Source organism: Molossus molossus, unplaced genomic scaffold (assembly GCF_014108415.1).
Source record: "Molossus molossus isolate mMolMol1 unplaced genomic scaffold, mMolMol1.p scaffold_m16_p_10, whole genome shotgun sequence".
NCBI lineage: Eukaryota > Metazoa > Chordata > Mammalia > Chiroptera > Molossidae > Molossus > Molossus molossus.
The window spans coordinates 52,381,950-52,397,592 of record NW_023425345.1 but is presented as its reverse complement, the minus strand read 5'-3'; the positions used below and the strand labels follow the sequence as shown (position 1 = coordinate 52,397,592).

General features: G+C 35.7%; 1 pseudogene; it reads left to right on the top strand.

Moving 5' to 3' along the window:
- Positions 1 to 2,503: 2,503 nt before the first annotated feature.
- LOC118623713 lies at positions 2,504 to 14,634 on the top strand (annotated as a pseudogene).
- The last annotated feature ends 1,009 nt before the right edge of the window (positions 14,635 to 15,643 follow it).

The window sequence follows — 15,643 nt, the reverse complement described above, 5'->3', positions numbered from 1 at the left end:
CATAACATGTAGTATAGTTTTTCTGGTAGAACTAAAGTTGTTTCCCGGATTGCATGTGTTTTTGTAGAGTGAAGATTTTTAACACCTCATTTAACCACTGGATGTGTGACATTTTTGAATTATTAAAAATAATTTTCAGTGAATGGACTTCATTGGACTACCCCGTTCGAAGAGTTTCTTTGAAGCACTATAGACAAATTGGAATGCCTTTTTTTTTTAATCCTCACCTGAGGATATGTTTCTATTCATCTTCAGTTAGAGTGCGAGGGAGAGAGAGAGAAACATCGACTTGAGAGGGACACATTGACTGGCTGCCTCCTGCACTACCCCAGCCAGGGCTGAGGACAAACCACAACTGAGGTACGTGCCCTTAACCTGAATCGAACCCACAACTCTGGTCCATGGGCCAACACTCAACCGCTGAGCCAAACCAGCCAGGGCAGAATGCCTTTTTTTAACCTTTGTTAATAACTTAATATGTATTTTAAAAGGCCGTAGGAAAATTATACTGAATAAATAAAACACATATTCACCAGTGTGCTTACACATATTCTTTAGAATAAGCAAGATTATGTTGCAATAATAAGCCTAAAATCTCAGTGACTATAAACTACAATGTCACTGCAGTTTACTTTTCTTATATGCTGCATGTCAATTGCAGTTTGACAGCAGTGACGTTGTAGTCACTCGGGGACTCGGGTTGAGGCAGGTTTCACCTTGACACATGCTTCAGCTATTAGTTCTGGGGAAAGGGTGTGCTGTGAATTTGCTGATACGCTTAAAACTTCTGTCCGAAAATGACATAGTTCATCTGGGCGAGGTGTGGCCACCCCTGAGTTCAGCAAGCTGCACGATCCTCACACAGAATGGCACTGGGTGTTGCAGATGGTACAATTCACCAGAATTGCTCACTTCTACGAGTGAGCATTTGGAAACTGTCGATAACCTTTAGAGAATGTCTGGTTTAAATTGACCATGGGAAGAAAATGAATGTTTTCACCTGATCATCTCATTAGTTTTAGAACTCATATTGGGGTCCGTGTACTGAACACATACACACAGCCCCCACACACAATTCTACAATGGTCAGATGATTTAGGAACCATTTTACAGAAACGTTTATACCACTGGGGATGTTGGCATTGTTCCATACTCACTGCGGACAGGGAATAACAGTGTTGCGGGGCCTGACCTGCTTTAAATTCACATTTGTAGGTCAGCCAAGACTATTCATAAATTTCATGACCACATTACAGTTTAGTAGGATTTTAAACTTCTTTTTTTTTTTTCCCTCATGGAACAAGAAAAGGCCAAATTTTAATTGGAGTTTTATTAATAAGTACTGTGTTAGGAGAAAAATGAATGCTACAAATAGCTAACAATTTAAATAACAAATATAATTGAACCATTAGACTTATTGGCAGAATTCACACTAAAGTGAAAATACTGTAATTTATTGTAAAGATCCAGTGCTTTTCATTTATTTTTAAATCTCAAGTAATTAGGTATTATTTAATTACTGCTAACATTTCCTGATTTTTTTTTTTTTTTTTTTTTGGTAGGTATTACTGATTTTCCCGAAATATTTTGTGGAACTTCCCAGAAGTTAGTTAGTGTGGAAGCCTTTGCTCTAGCTGCAAAATATTATTCTGTACAAAACTTGGGAATATGTACTCCTTTTGAAGATTGCTTGTAGCCCTTTGAGGAACTCAAACACAGCAAATTGGTAAGTGTGTTTGTGCGTGAGTATGAATGATTTTTTTTTTTAATCCTCACTTGGATATTTTTTCATTTATCTCCAGATAGAGTGGGAGGGAGGGGGGGAGGAAGGTGGAGAGAGAGAGAAAGAGAGAGAGAAAGAGAGAAACATTGATGTGAGAGAGACACATCAGTTGGTTGCCTTCTGCATGACCCTGACCAGGGCCAAGGACAGAACCGAAACCGAGGTACGTGCTCTTGACTGGAATCGAACCTGAGACACTTGAGTCTGAGAACCAATGCTCTAACCACTGAGCCAAACCGGCCAGTGTTGTGTGTATGTCTTTAGGCACTTAGAAGCAGTATATGGTTCATATATGTGTATCTTTACAACATGTTCTTAATTTAGTGTTATACCTTATGTCATGAACCCACTTAGAATGGCTTATGCCAAATGGGTTTTCTCGTGTACCATGTTAAACAGAACAACTTCATTAGGGGTCTCCACATTTTTTTCTACTAGGTAGTTCAGTTATCGGTCTTATTCATTATAGTTAATTGTTTTATGTATGTATCGGGGAACATTTTAATAATATTCTGTGGGTCTTATTTATTTTATTAATTCAAATTTAATTTATAGGAGCTAAACGAATAGAGATCTATTATACAGATACTACAATAGAATCTCTGTATTATTTTTACATTTACTTACAGAAAACCTATATCAACTGATGGTTCTTATTAACTTTTGTTTCTTTAATAGCACTATTTAAATTTTGTTTTTTATTTTTACTCATGTGAAAATATGAAGCCAGATGAGTTTATGAATTTGAAAAAAATCCCATGAAGTTCAGGCAGTGTCAGAGCTGATCAGTAGTATTGCTGAATACTGTGCAATAAAGCAGGTGAGAATATTTTTCTATATTTTCAGGTGGTGTGATTATTGCTTCTTTTTTTTTTTTTTTTTTTGTATCATTGAAGTTCCCTTTTCTATTATCACTAGCCTTTAAAATATCAAAGCCCTGGCTGGTTTGGCTCAGCGGTTAGAGCATCGGCCTGTGGTCCAGAGAGACCCAGGTTCGGTTCCCGCTAAGGGCACATATCTCGGTTGCAGTTTGTCCCCGGCCCTGGTTGGTCGTGTGGGTGGCAGCTACTCAATGTGTCCCTTTCACATCGTTGTTTCTCTCTCTCTCTCTGTTCCTCTCTCTCCCTCCCACTCTGCCTGAACAAAGAATGGAAAAATGTCCTCGGATGAGGATAAATAAATAAAATGTCATTAAATAGCTGATGTGAGATATGTCAGAGCCTTTAAAAATACGCTCTCATTTCCCAAATACACTCTAATTATAACAAATCTCTACTAAAAATAAGATATCACTATTAATGTTTTACCACAAATTTCACTCTTCAGAGTGGATAGAAGTTAAAAATAATTGCCTTTGACAGGTTGTAACTCTAACTTGATGCAGCATTACGATGATGACATTTTTCAAAATTGTTTGGCACTAGGTGTTCTCAGGACCCGGGCAAACTGCGATATGGGGACCTGCCTCATTCTTGTAACACAAAGAAACTATGTTTTAGATCTTGGATTCTTTCGCACTGTCAGAATTTCAATGCATTCCTGTTGTGAAAAATCGCTTTTGTGTAATGTAGTGATGTTTGAAAACAGATGTTAAAATAAAATCAAACATTGCCTGGAACTATAAAAATAGCAAGTTATTTTTTTCTCTGGCTTATAAAAATAGTAAGTTATTTTTCTTATCCCTATGAGAACATCTATGGGGGTAATGGAGGATTTTTCTTCCTTTGATTTTTATTATATGTTACAGTCTTTTCCATGGATTATTCCAGACTTGCAGAGTCTGAGGATAATTAGGAAATTATCATAGTGTGGGCTAGGTGTGCAGAGCCACTTGTGACAACATAGATCTCTAGGGCACAGGCTGAAGGCAAGAGCTAAGGCGATAGTTTTTAACCTTTTCTCCAGTACATCATACCTAAGCAATAAACTTTCAGGACTAGTAACAGGCTCACCATGGCAGTGATGCTCAGCTGGACCAGAAGGTACAAGTACACAGTAAAACTTTGACTATTGCTATACAGATCACATGGATGAATATTAGAAACATAAAATTGAATGGGGAAAAAATAAGCAATTTACAAAAGACTACATATTTTGTGGTACCATTTTTTTAAGCTCCAAAGCAAAATAATGTTACGTTCTTAATGCAAAAAAATTATAAGAAGAAAACTATTAAGGAAGCAATGGAATCATAATAATTTGACAATAGTTATTACTATAATAAAAAAATTTTTTTTATCCTCACCCGAGGACATTTTTCCATTTTTTGTTCAGGTAGAGTGGGAGGGAGAGAGAGGAACAGAGAGAGAGAGAAACATCGATGTGAAAGGGACACATCGAGTGGCTGCCACCCGCACGACCGACCAGGGCCGGGGACAAACTGCAACCGAGGTACGTGCCCTTAGTGGGAACTGAACCCGGGTCTCTCAGGACCGCAGGCCGACGCTCTAACCGCTGAGCCAAACCGGCCAGGGCGAGAATAGTTATTACTATAATAATTTGAGAATAGTAGGGGAAGCAGGGAGATGGGTTATGGACAGAAAACATAATTAATGCAGTAGAAATACTAATGTTTTAGTTTTTGGATGGCTGGTCGGTTCATGGGTATAGCAGGTGCTGTTGGACACCTAACCCAGTACTCTTGAGCATTACTATTACCATTTCTGTGCCAGCCTGCTTTCTACCTGGCAATATCTGCATTGTTTTCCCTGTGGGTTTTCCCTGGCTGCTGAAACAAGGCTTTGCCTGCATACAAGTTCTGGGAATTAATTCCTCTCTGTGACAAGCCTTGAACCAATAATTGCTACAAGTTGATATACAAATACATCAGCTCCCTGGCATTTCAGGTGGATGGTTCTGAGCTATGTCTTCTACCCTAGCTCTCAGAGTTTCCTAGCGCAATGAAACCCAAGTTGCCCTAAAGTGGTATCTTGATTAATAATGCACCTTTTATTGGGCTGCCTTCCTTCCTTTTTTTCTCTTTTCTACTTCTCTACCCTTTTTTCGCCTCCCAAACAAATCACTTATATTTAAATCTCTGTTGTAGACTCTGCTCTGTTGTAACACAAAAACTAAGATGAGAGGTATTTATTGGGCTTCATAGCTTTACATTTCAACTATATTTTTTTATTTATGTAAAATATTATATAATAATAAATAACTTTAAATTAATAAAGCAGATTTACTGTATATCTAAAGAGCAGAGAAATTTTGAAATAGCTTAATGTATCATATTAGACCAGCTTTAAGGGAACTTTTTCAAAGCAAAAGAGATTGTTCTGAGTGAATGAAATCACCTAAAATGAAGACTTTTACAAGGTCTTTCTCTTAAATCACTTAATAGCAATATTTGATTTCCACAGTAGTTCAGTTTAAAATGTATTATATATGTACTACTTTTAGTTTTAAAATGCAGATTAAATAAATGCAGATTTCATGATGATAGATGGAAATCCAGAATCTGAAAGACTTGCCTTCACTAGTGACCCTGGAGAGCTATTATTAACTGTGGTGGAGAATATTTTGGGAGGGCAAGTTTTACAGAGAATATAAAGAATTTAGTTTGGAACATGTTAAATTTGAGATGCTTATTAGATACTTAAGTGGAGATGTTAGGTAGATTGTTGGATATATGAATATGAAATTCATGGGAGAATTCCCTATTGGAGTTATATTTGTATTTAAAATTTGAAATTTGAAAGTAATTAACCTAGAATGGTTGTTAGATCTCTAGGTCAGTCAACAAACTAGAACTCTTCTATGTGAATTATAGTACCATACTATTGAGAAATGTAAGTGCTGTGTATAACAATGTTTCTGTGAGAAAATGTCCTAAGCAGAATTAGACAAGGAAGGTCGGTCACACCAGGCATTGGACTGGAGACTCCTCTGTCTTCTAACCTATAAGATGATCCAGGATGGAGAATACAATTGTGAGTTTTCCATTCTATTGCTAATACTGCATATCTTACTAAAAGTCATTTTGGAAAGGGATAAAAGTCAACTTCGGTCAGTAAGTTGTAAATGTAAATTGGCTGGCAAATTTTCTAGGAAAAGTTGCTCATTACTGAAAAGGTTTTTAGATATTATATTGTGAAGACATTATTCTGAGGGTTTCTACAGCCATCTTGCAACCAAAGGAATTACAAATAAGATGGCCCAAAAGTTTATTTTGTTCCTTAGATCCCACATATAAATGAAATAATATGGTATTTGTCTTTCTCTGGCTTATATCTCTTAGTATAATACCCTCTAGGTTCATTTATGCTGTCACAAATGGTAAGATTTTATTCTTTTTTTTATGGCCAAGTAATATTTCATTGTGTAAATGTGCCACAGTTTTGTTTTTCTTTAATATTTTTTTTAAATAATTTTAGAGAGAGAAGAAGGGAGAGGGAGAGAGAGGTAGAAACATTGATGAGAGAGAACATCGATTGGCCTCCTCCTGCATGCTTCCCATTGGGGATCATGCCCACAACCTGGGAATGTTCCCTGACCGGGAATTGAACCGGCAACTTCTTGGTGCATGGGTCGATGCTCAGCCAGTGAGCCACACCGACCACATGCCATAGCTTTTTTTATCTACTTGTCTATAGGTACTTGGGTTGCTTCCATATCTTGGCTATTGTAAACAATGCTTCAATGAACATAGAGGTGCATATATTCTACGGTTGTATGCCATTGAACCTCTGAATGGTTCAACTGTTCTACTGATAGATTTCCTAAGTGAAGTGAATTTTCATCATTGTTCAAAACTTGATGTTCTGTTACTTGCAGACAGAATTTTCCTGATTTAAAGTGGAATTGTCATAAACATATCTGTAAACAAACTCATTCCTCTTGGTACAAAAACATCTAAATTGGTGGGAACAAATATGCTGGTGTTTACGTCAACCCAGTAGTTGCTAGCATTAAGTTTGTCATTGACATCACTAAGTGTGTTTTATAGAAGCAAAGGAAGGGTTGGCTTTCTCTTGAGATTCAGATATGAGGGAATTCATTAATAGTTTCTACTGTATACTCCTTATATTCATGAGTATAGGTACAGTAACTTAAATTAGATTGTATTTCCTTAAAATCAAGATATAGTATGTTTCTGTGTTTCCCACAATACCTAGCCCGGAGATTAACATAAAAAGAGGGTATAGGGAATTATTTTGTAACCTAGTACATTTAGGGTACATTATTTATTAGAATTTTACCTATGAACTACTCAAATTATAAGACCCTTGAAATTTTTGAGGATTTAATTAATGATATGCACTACTTCAAATGAAGGAATGTTTTCTTGAATGGCTCATACTTATGACAGGGTTTAATTGATTTTAGGAATTAAAGATAGATATAATATTAAATAATTTCTTATGATAGTATTTCTATAATTGTTCATTTATTTCTCGTGAAGAGGCATGGCAATACATAATTGTTCATTTATTTCTCATGAAGAGGCATGGCAATACAATAATCTTGGTAATTTTTTATTTCTCTTATCATGCTTAGTTTTATTGACGTATTCTCTAATTCTAGGTGTTCAGTTTGATACATTTGGTAATTGTATGCAGTTGTGTAACAACCACCATAAAAAATACTTCTGTTACAATAAAAATTTCCTCTTGCCCTTTTGCAAGTTATTTTACCTCCATTCTCAGGAAACTGCTCATTTGCTTATAGTTTTGACTATTGTAGAATGTCCTATAAATGATGTTTTATGTTTGACTTCCTTCCTTTACATCATAGCTTTGAGTGTCATCATTGTTGTTGTGGGTATTTACTCCTTGTTCGTCTCTCTTGCTGGGCAGTATGCTGTGGTATGATTATTACCACGATTTGGTTTTCCATTTCCCAGTCTGACCATTTGAGTGGTCACCATTATTTGGCTACCGTTACTATTCACTTACAAGACTTTATGTGGACATCTTTTTATTTCTCTTGGATAATTACCCCAGAATGAACTTTGTAGATTATATTGTAAGTGTATGTTACAACTTTAAGGTAAACTGCCAGTGTTTTTCCAAAGTGCCTGTACCATTTTACATTTGTGCATATCTCATTATGATTTTTGTTTGCATTTCCCTGATGGCTAGTGATGTTGGGCATCTTTTAATATTGGCCATCTATAGAACATTTTGTGAAGTGTGTGTTCAAATAATTTGCCCATTTTATTTTTGTTTTAAATCTGTCTTTATTGTTTAAAGTATTACAGATGTCCCTATTTTTATTTATTTGTAAAATTTTTTTTATCCTCACCCAAGGACATTTTTGCATTTATCTTCAGATAGAGCAGGAGGGACAGAGGAAGAAAGAGAGAGAGAGAAACATTGATGTGAGAGAGACACATTGGTTGCCACCCACACAACCCCAACCAGGGCTAGGAACAAACTACAACTGAGGTATGTGCCCTTAGCGGGAACTGAACCCGGGACTCTCTGGTCCATGGGCCAACACTCTAACCGCTGAGCCAAATCGTCCAGGGCCAGATGTCCTCCTTTTAATTTGCCCTTTTGCACTTATTTGTCTTATTAGTGGATTATAAGAGTTCTTTATATATTCTGGACATGAAGCATGTGTCAAGTAAATGATTTGCAAATACAGTATTCAGTAGTTCTTTTACTTTTTAACTATGTATTTTGAATAGCAAAAGTTTTAACTTTTAATGGTCTATATTTTTTCAATTATTTTTTTGTAGTTCATGCTTTATTATCCTACATAAGAAATCGTTGCCTCTTTCAATGTCACAAAGATTTTTTATTCAGAATTTAATAGTTTTTACTATTACATTTAGATCTGTGATCCACCTTTAATTACTTTTGCATTTGGCATGTGACAAGCAGAGTTTGTTTTTCCACACAGACATCCAATTATACTAGCACTGTTGAAAGACTGTTTTCTTCATTGAATTACCTTAGCAGTTTTTTTCAAAAATCCATTGTCTCTATAACTGTGGGTTTATTTCTGAACTCTAGTTTTTCACTGATTTATGTGTCTGTTTTTATACTGGCACTATACTCTTTTGATTACTGTAGTTTTATATTGATTCCCAAATTGTATAAATCCTCCAACCTTATTCTTTGTCCAAAGTGTTATGCTTATTTTAGGAACTTTGCCTTTTTGTATAAATTATAATATCTGCTTGTCATGTCTTTTTAAAAATCTGCTGAAATTTTTATTATGATTGCATTGGATCAATATGTCAATTTGGGAGAGTTGCCATCTTAAAATTGAGTCTAATGTTTTGTGAATATGGTATATCTTTAGATCTTTTAAATTTTTTCTCTGCAGTGTTTTATAGTTTTCAGTGTATAGAGCTCTTACACAACCTTTGTTATGTTTATTCCTACATTTTCTATTCTATTCTTGTTTTAATTCGGTTGGTTTTACATTTTATTTTCTAATTGTTCTTTGCTACTGTATTGTATATGTTCTGATGGTTCATTATTCATTTCTAATGATCCTGTGTTCTGACATATTGGTAAATTTACTTCTTGTGTTTGCTTTTTTTTTTTTTGCCTCAGGATTTTCTGAGAAATGATCATGTTATCTATGAAGAAAGAGTTTTAGTCATATTTATGACATTTACTTCTTTTCCTTGACTTATTACACTGTGTAGAACATCTTTTAAAAAGTTAAATAAAAATTATGAGTGTGATTGGTTTTTAATAGGAATCAAATATTAAAAAACCATAACAGATTGTATAAACTATACAACCATGTATTTACTTGCTTTTTAAAACTACATCAAGAATGCTTTTTATTACTATCTGACTAAAATCCTTCAGTTTATTCTGTTTTTCTTTAGGTAATTGACCTGGGTTTTGGAAAAGGCTACCTAAGCTCCTGTTTGTCCTTGAAGTATGGCTTAAAAGTTTATGGAATAGATTCCTCAAATGCCAGTACTCATGGAGCTCAGGAGAGAAACAGGAAGTTGAAGAAACATTGGAAAGTCTATCATACTTGGTCAAAATTAGATGTCAATGAACTGGCATTAAAAATGGCAAAAGAAAAGAAAATGCAAGATCACATTAAAAACAAAGCAAGCATTGAGGGAGTACGTAACAACAATCCTACAAATCAAGAAATGATGTCTACATCAAATGTTTTGCCAGATTTTTGAGCTCTGTAATTTCTAACATCAGAAAACAAATGAAAACCCTACATGTTTATTCATAGCAAGAAGAAAATTTGTGTTTTAAAAATGCCTTTTTCCTTATAGACCTTTTGCCTATTAATGCTGTAGAACCTGCTTCATCAACTCAAATACCTGAGAGAAAAATGTCTGAAGCAAATAAAGAAGAAAAACATCAGGATCAAGTGAATCAAAATATACTCACCTGTAACATCTTTTATCACTGCTGATTCTGAACTACATGATAGTATTAAAGGTCTGGAGGTGATTTCACGTTTGAATTCCTTAATTTTATTTATAAAACTGCTCCAAGATACATAATTACATTTTAATGGTAGCTTAGCTAACTTACATATCTTATTTGGTTACATTAATCTAAAGGACTAAGAAAATAAAGTCATGTGTAGACTTTTATTGTGGGAGACTTTTTGCATGGCATCAATTTTGTTAAAATCTGCTCTGCCATCGCCTGCCCCAAGGCAGGATATCTCTGCATTCTGCTTTTCTTTATCTCTGCATTTTGCATTTCTTTAAGTAACCATTTACTCATCAAGCCAGTCTTTACTGACCTTTTGTTCCTTTTGTAGTATTTCCTGGAATTGCTTCAGGCAAGCTTGGTGCTTGGCAAAAGGTGCTTCTTGCCCTATATATTGTGTGAATTACCCCTGAATAAACGAGACTTGATCAGAATCCTGTCTTGTCTCCATTTCTTGTGTCTCTTGTCCCTCCTCATCCTCACTCCCCCTCTAGAGTCCTCGTTGCTTGACCTGCGGGACGGGTCATTTTATGATTCTCACAACTATCAATATCTGATAAGAGTACAAAAACTGGCCATTACAGTTTGCCAAAATAGAGTGCCCTCTGCTCATTTCAAGTCTCCTAAATAAACAGAAGTACTAGCACAAAAGCTAGTAAGCTAAGTTCTCACTTTGCATTTTAGGGATAGTTAAATTTCTAAACCAAGAAAACTCATACATTTTAATTTATATTTGAGGTAAAGAGATATCTAGGGCAATATTATATTTAATGTTAACCCTGGTAACCAGATATACAATTTTTTGAGCAAATGTGGCTTCTGAGTATTTTTAAAGAATTTTAACTTCTAAACTATATGTCAAATTATGTAACTGAAAGAAAATATATCTTAAACAAAGGCAATCTTGTATATTAAAACAATATTGTAGAGGAGCTTTTAGAAATTATTTGGCCTAACTCGTCTTAAAAAACAAGATAGCGTTTGAAGTTGTAATATTCTACTCATTAAAATTTTCAGAAATTCTTGTTTTTAATTAAATGTATTGGGGTGACATTGGTTAATAAGATTATGTATGTTTCAAGTGTGCAATTCTATGATACATCATCTATATATTGCATTATGTGTGTACCACCCAAAGTCAAATCTTCTTTTGTCACCATATATTTAACCCCCTTTATACTTTACTACCTTTCTACCCCACTTCCCTCTGGTAACCACTATACTGTTGTCTGTGTCTACGAGTTTTTGTTTGTTTTTCTTGTTTGTTCATTTGTTGCTTTCAGTTTTATATCCCACATGAGTGAAATCATAGGGTTCTTGACTTTTTCTGTCTGACTTATTTTGCTTAGCCTGATACTCTCAAGGTTCATTCATGTTGTCACAATGGCAGTATCTCATCTTTTCATACAGCTGAGTCGTATTCCATTGTATATATGTACAACATCTTTTTTATCTAATCATCTATCAAAGGACACTTTGGTGGTATCCATGTCTTTGCACCGTGAATAGTGCAGCAATGAACATAGGGGTGAATATATCTTTACAAATAAATGTTAAGTTGTTCAGGTAGCTACCCAAAAGAGGGGCTACTGGATTATATGGTAACTCTATTTTTAATTTTTAGAGGAGCCTTCTTGCTGTATTCCTTAGTGGCTGTACCAGTTTACATTCCCACCACCAGTGAATGAGGGTTCCTTTTTCTCCACAACCTCTCCAACATGTGTTTTACTTGTGTTGTTGATAATAGCTATTCTAACAGGTATGAGGTGCTATCTGACTGTAGTTTTGATTTGTGTTTTTCTAATGGCTAATGAGTTGAGCATCTTTTTATATATCTGTTGGTCATCTTTATGTCTTCTCGGGAGAAGTGTATGTTCAGGTCCTCTGCCCATTTTCAAGTTGTATGGACATGATTTTATTTCTTTTGGATAATTACCCGGGAGTTGGATTTGTAGGTCATAGAGAGTAAGTGTATGTTTTTACTTTATGGTAAACTGCCAATGTTTTCAAAGTGCTTGTACTATTATTAACCTCATTTTACAGATGAGGATTTTAAGGCACTGAAGAATTAAAACAAACTTGATATATTGATCAAGATTCCATGAGTACATGCACCTATATTCACTCAGTATGTGTATACATTAAACTTAGACTTTAAAACAGTTCGTAGGAGATTGTTTACATAAATTGATGTTATAAAATGTAGAACAAAAATGTTTATAATGTATTTAAAATTGCTGTAGTTGATGTAAGGAATAAACTAAGTAAACATTTTGGTTTTGAAATAGAAATGTTAATTTGGCACTTCTTATTTTTTGTTACAATTTTTTTTTAAGTTTTGAAGGGTAATTTGTGAATAAGTGAATTTAAAAATTGATTAGTAAGATATAAATGTGTCTCAAATCACAAGTTTGTCCCAGTAATGCATGCTACATTTGATTAGTCCAGTCTTTACTTTGGCTAGTTGTCAAGCAAGTATTAGTTGTAAAATAGAAAAGAGAAAATTCAAATGGGCAAGTAACCAAAACACAGAAAAATCATCTCAAAAGTATGTCAGTTGTAATAAGTGATCACAGTCATTATATCCATAAAGGGAATGATTTTTTGTTATGAAATTTAAAAATATATATATTTTCTAGGTAGAACGTTAAAAAGCCCCACATATTCTAATGCACATTTAAAATCTTCACTTGAAATGTCTTTTCAGCCCTCCTTTTAATTGCCAAAATTTATTTTTCTTTTCATTTTGAAAGGATTACTTGATGGTAGGTCTACATACTTGCGGTGACCTTGCTCCAAATACTCTGCGAATATTTACCTCCAATTCTGAGATCAGAGGTGTTTGCAGTGTGCGTTGTTGCTACCACCTCATATAGGAAGAATTTGAAGACCCACATAAAGGTACAAAGTTATCATATTTCATTATTTCATTTATTTCAGCATAATGTCTGTTTTCTAACTCTACCTTTTTTGTTAACATTATTGTCATTTTGAATTAACATTTAAAGTAATATCTGATATTCTTGCAATTTTAATATCAGTATCAATTGAAATCAGATGCACTATCACCTTATGCATTTTATTATAGTTTCATTGGTCATTAAACAGTCTTAGTGCATGCTGAAAACTGCAAACATTTGAAAATTTTATGTGGTATATCATATAGAGAATGTCTGTTTAAAAACACTTGTAAGATACACATTTACTAAAAGAGTAAAACTAAGTTATTTTGTCATGAATATAGAGTTGCAAGGTTTGCTTTTGTTTTCCAAACACTTGTTTTTTTGTGAGGAATATTGATAGTTCTCAAAAAAATTTCTTCCTGTATTTTGAGGAGGCAACATACTATGATTTTTAAAATTACAAAACTGTGCAATGGCATTAAAATAATGGTATTCAAACGGTGCTACCTGGACTAAGATGGTGTCTGGAGAGCTATGTACATAGCAGGATGTAAAGCACCCCATACACCTTCATCCCCAGCAGCTCTTTTCATATGCTATGTCTCTGAATAAGATATGGTTTCAAAATTGCTGGTTCAGAGTAGATGGTTATTTAGTCTATTAATATTAGCAGTTCTCTTTTCTATTAGTTTAATGAAGTCTCAATCAACATCCAGTGTGCCTTACTAGAAATTTCTATGTGGGGATGGGGGGTTGGTGGATGGACGATTTGTAACCTTGTGATACGCATTCTCAAAATCTGGCCAGCCTAGGATCAAAGTGTGTGTGTGTGGACAGACAGGTTTGACTATAGGCAGGAATGCCTTGGATGCATATGAATGCTTCGTTTGCATGTAAATAAGATAAGGTTTGCATGACAAAGAGTTGGAAGACCACTCAGCGAGGATAATGGGCTGTAGGCTCAGGAGTGGCTGTGTTTGTTACCTTTTAGCTTTAAAGGCAGTTCTCAGCCTGTGTGTGGCAACCCCTTTGGGGGTCTAAAGACCCTTTCACAGGGGTCACCTAAGACCGTGGGAAAACATATATTTCTTATGGCAATTCATAACAGTAGCAAAATTACAGTTATGAAGTAGCAACAAAAATAATTTTATGGTTGGGCGTCACCACAACATGAGGAACTGTATTAAAGGGTCACGGCATTAGGAAGGTTGAGAACCACTGCTTTAAAGTCTCTTTCCACCATAAAAGGTGAGAGACAAAGCTAGGCTGAATGGTTTGCAGGGACACCATCTCAAGGAAATATTTACATAAATCCACTTTGTAACCTGGGAGAACCAATCTGCAAATAAATGGGACTGTGTCCAAAGATCTGGATCATTTGCTCCCTTGCAAAGCTCCCTCTCACTACAACCAGCGTGTGCTTGTAATTCATTGCATTGCACCAATCCCAGCAGGCAGAGAGATAGCAAGTGATGACCCCAACGTGATTCCAGTATGCAGTGGCATGATTCGACGCGACCAGCAACGTAACGGTATGCGAAAGGGAATTAGCAATCTGGATCAAAAGTAAACTACACTTGAGTTTTCTCAAGTCTGCAGCACCAGGCCTGACACAGCTGCCCGCATATCTAGTGTCGTGAGGGGTTTCCAGTAAGACAGTATGGGGTCAATATTTACAGCATTGTAGCAACTAACTAAGGAAATCAGTCCCAACAGTGGGGCAGCTCCAACCTCCCCTTCAGAGGAAACTCCAAAGCCAACCGCCCCCACATGGTTGACAAAGGAGGAAAGTTCTCCTCCCCCTCCTCCACCTTTTGTGGAGGATTTCTCAGCCTCACCACTCCCAGCAGTGGAGGGCTGTCTTAAAGAGGCCAGGAAAGTCGGCGAATTTGGGGCTTTCCCAGCTATAATATGGCTAGGTCAACAACCTGTGCATGAATGTTTGCCCTATCAGATTTTTAAAGAATTCAGGCAAAGCATAAAGGAAAATGGTTTGCAAAGTTCCTTTACTATAGGAATGTTGGAGGGAATAGCTGGTAGTTATCTGATGACTCCCTGGGATAGGACAGCACTAGTAAAAACTGTTGACGCCGGCCCAATTTGCCATGTGGAAGTTAGAATATCAGGAGAGAGCCACACAACAGGCTTTGGAAAATCTTGGAACAGAGATTCCTATTGGACCAGACATGTTACTAGGACAAGGAAACTATTTAGATCCCCAAGTACAGGCAAGGCAAGATGCTAGATTGTTTTATCGGGCCTCAGATTTAGCTACTAAAGCTTGGTGAAGGATTCCAGAGTCTAGAGAAGAGACAGGCTCTTTTGCTACCATTAGGCAAGAAGCACAGGAATCTTATGTGTCTTTCATCTATCCGTTGCAAGTGGCCATAAGTAAACAGGTACATAATGCAGAAGCAGCTGATACATTGTTATTACAATTGGCCTATGAGAATGCTAATGTAGATTGTCAGGCTGTGCTCACTCCTTTGAAGGGAAAAACCTCAAGTACAGTGATACCTCGGTTCTCGAACGCCTCGGTTTTCGACCAAATGGAGATTCGAGAAACTTTTGTCTCGGAA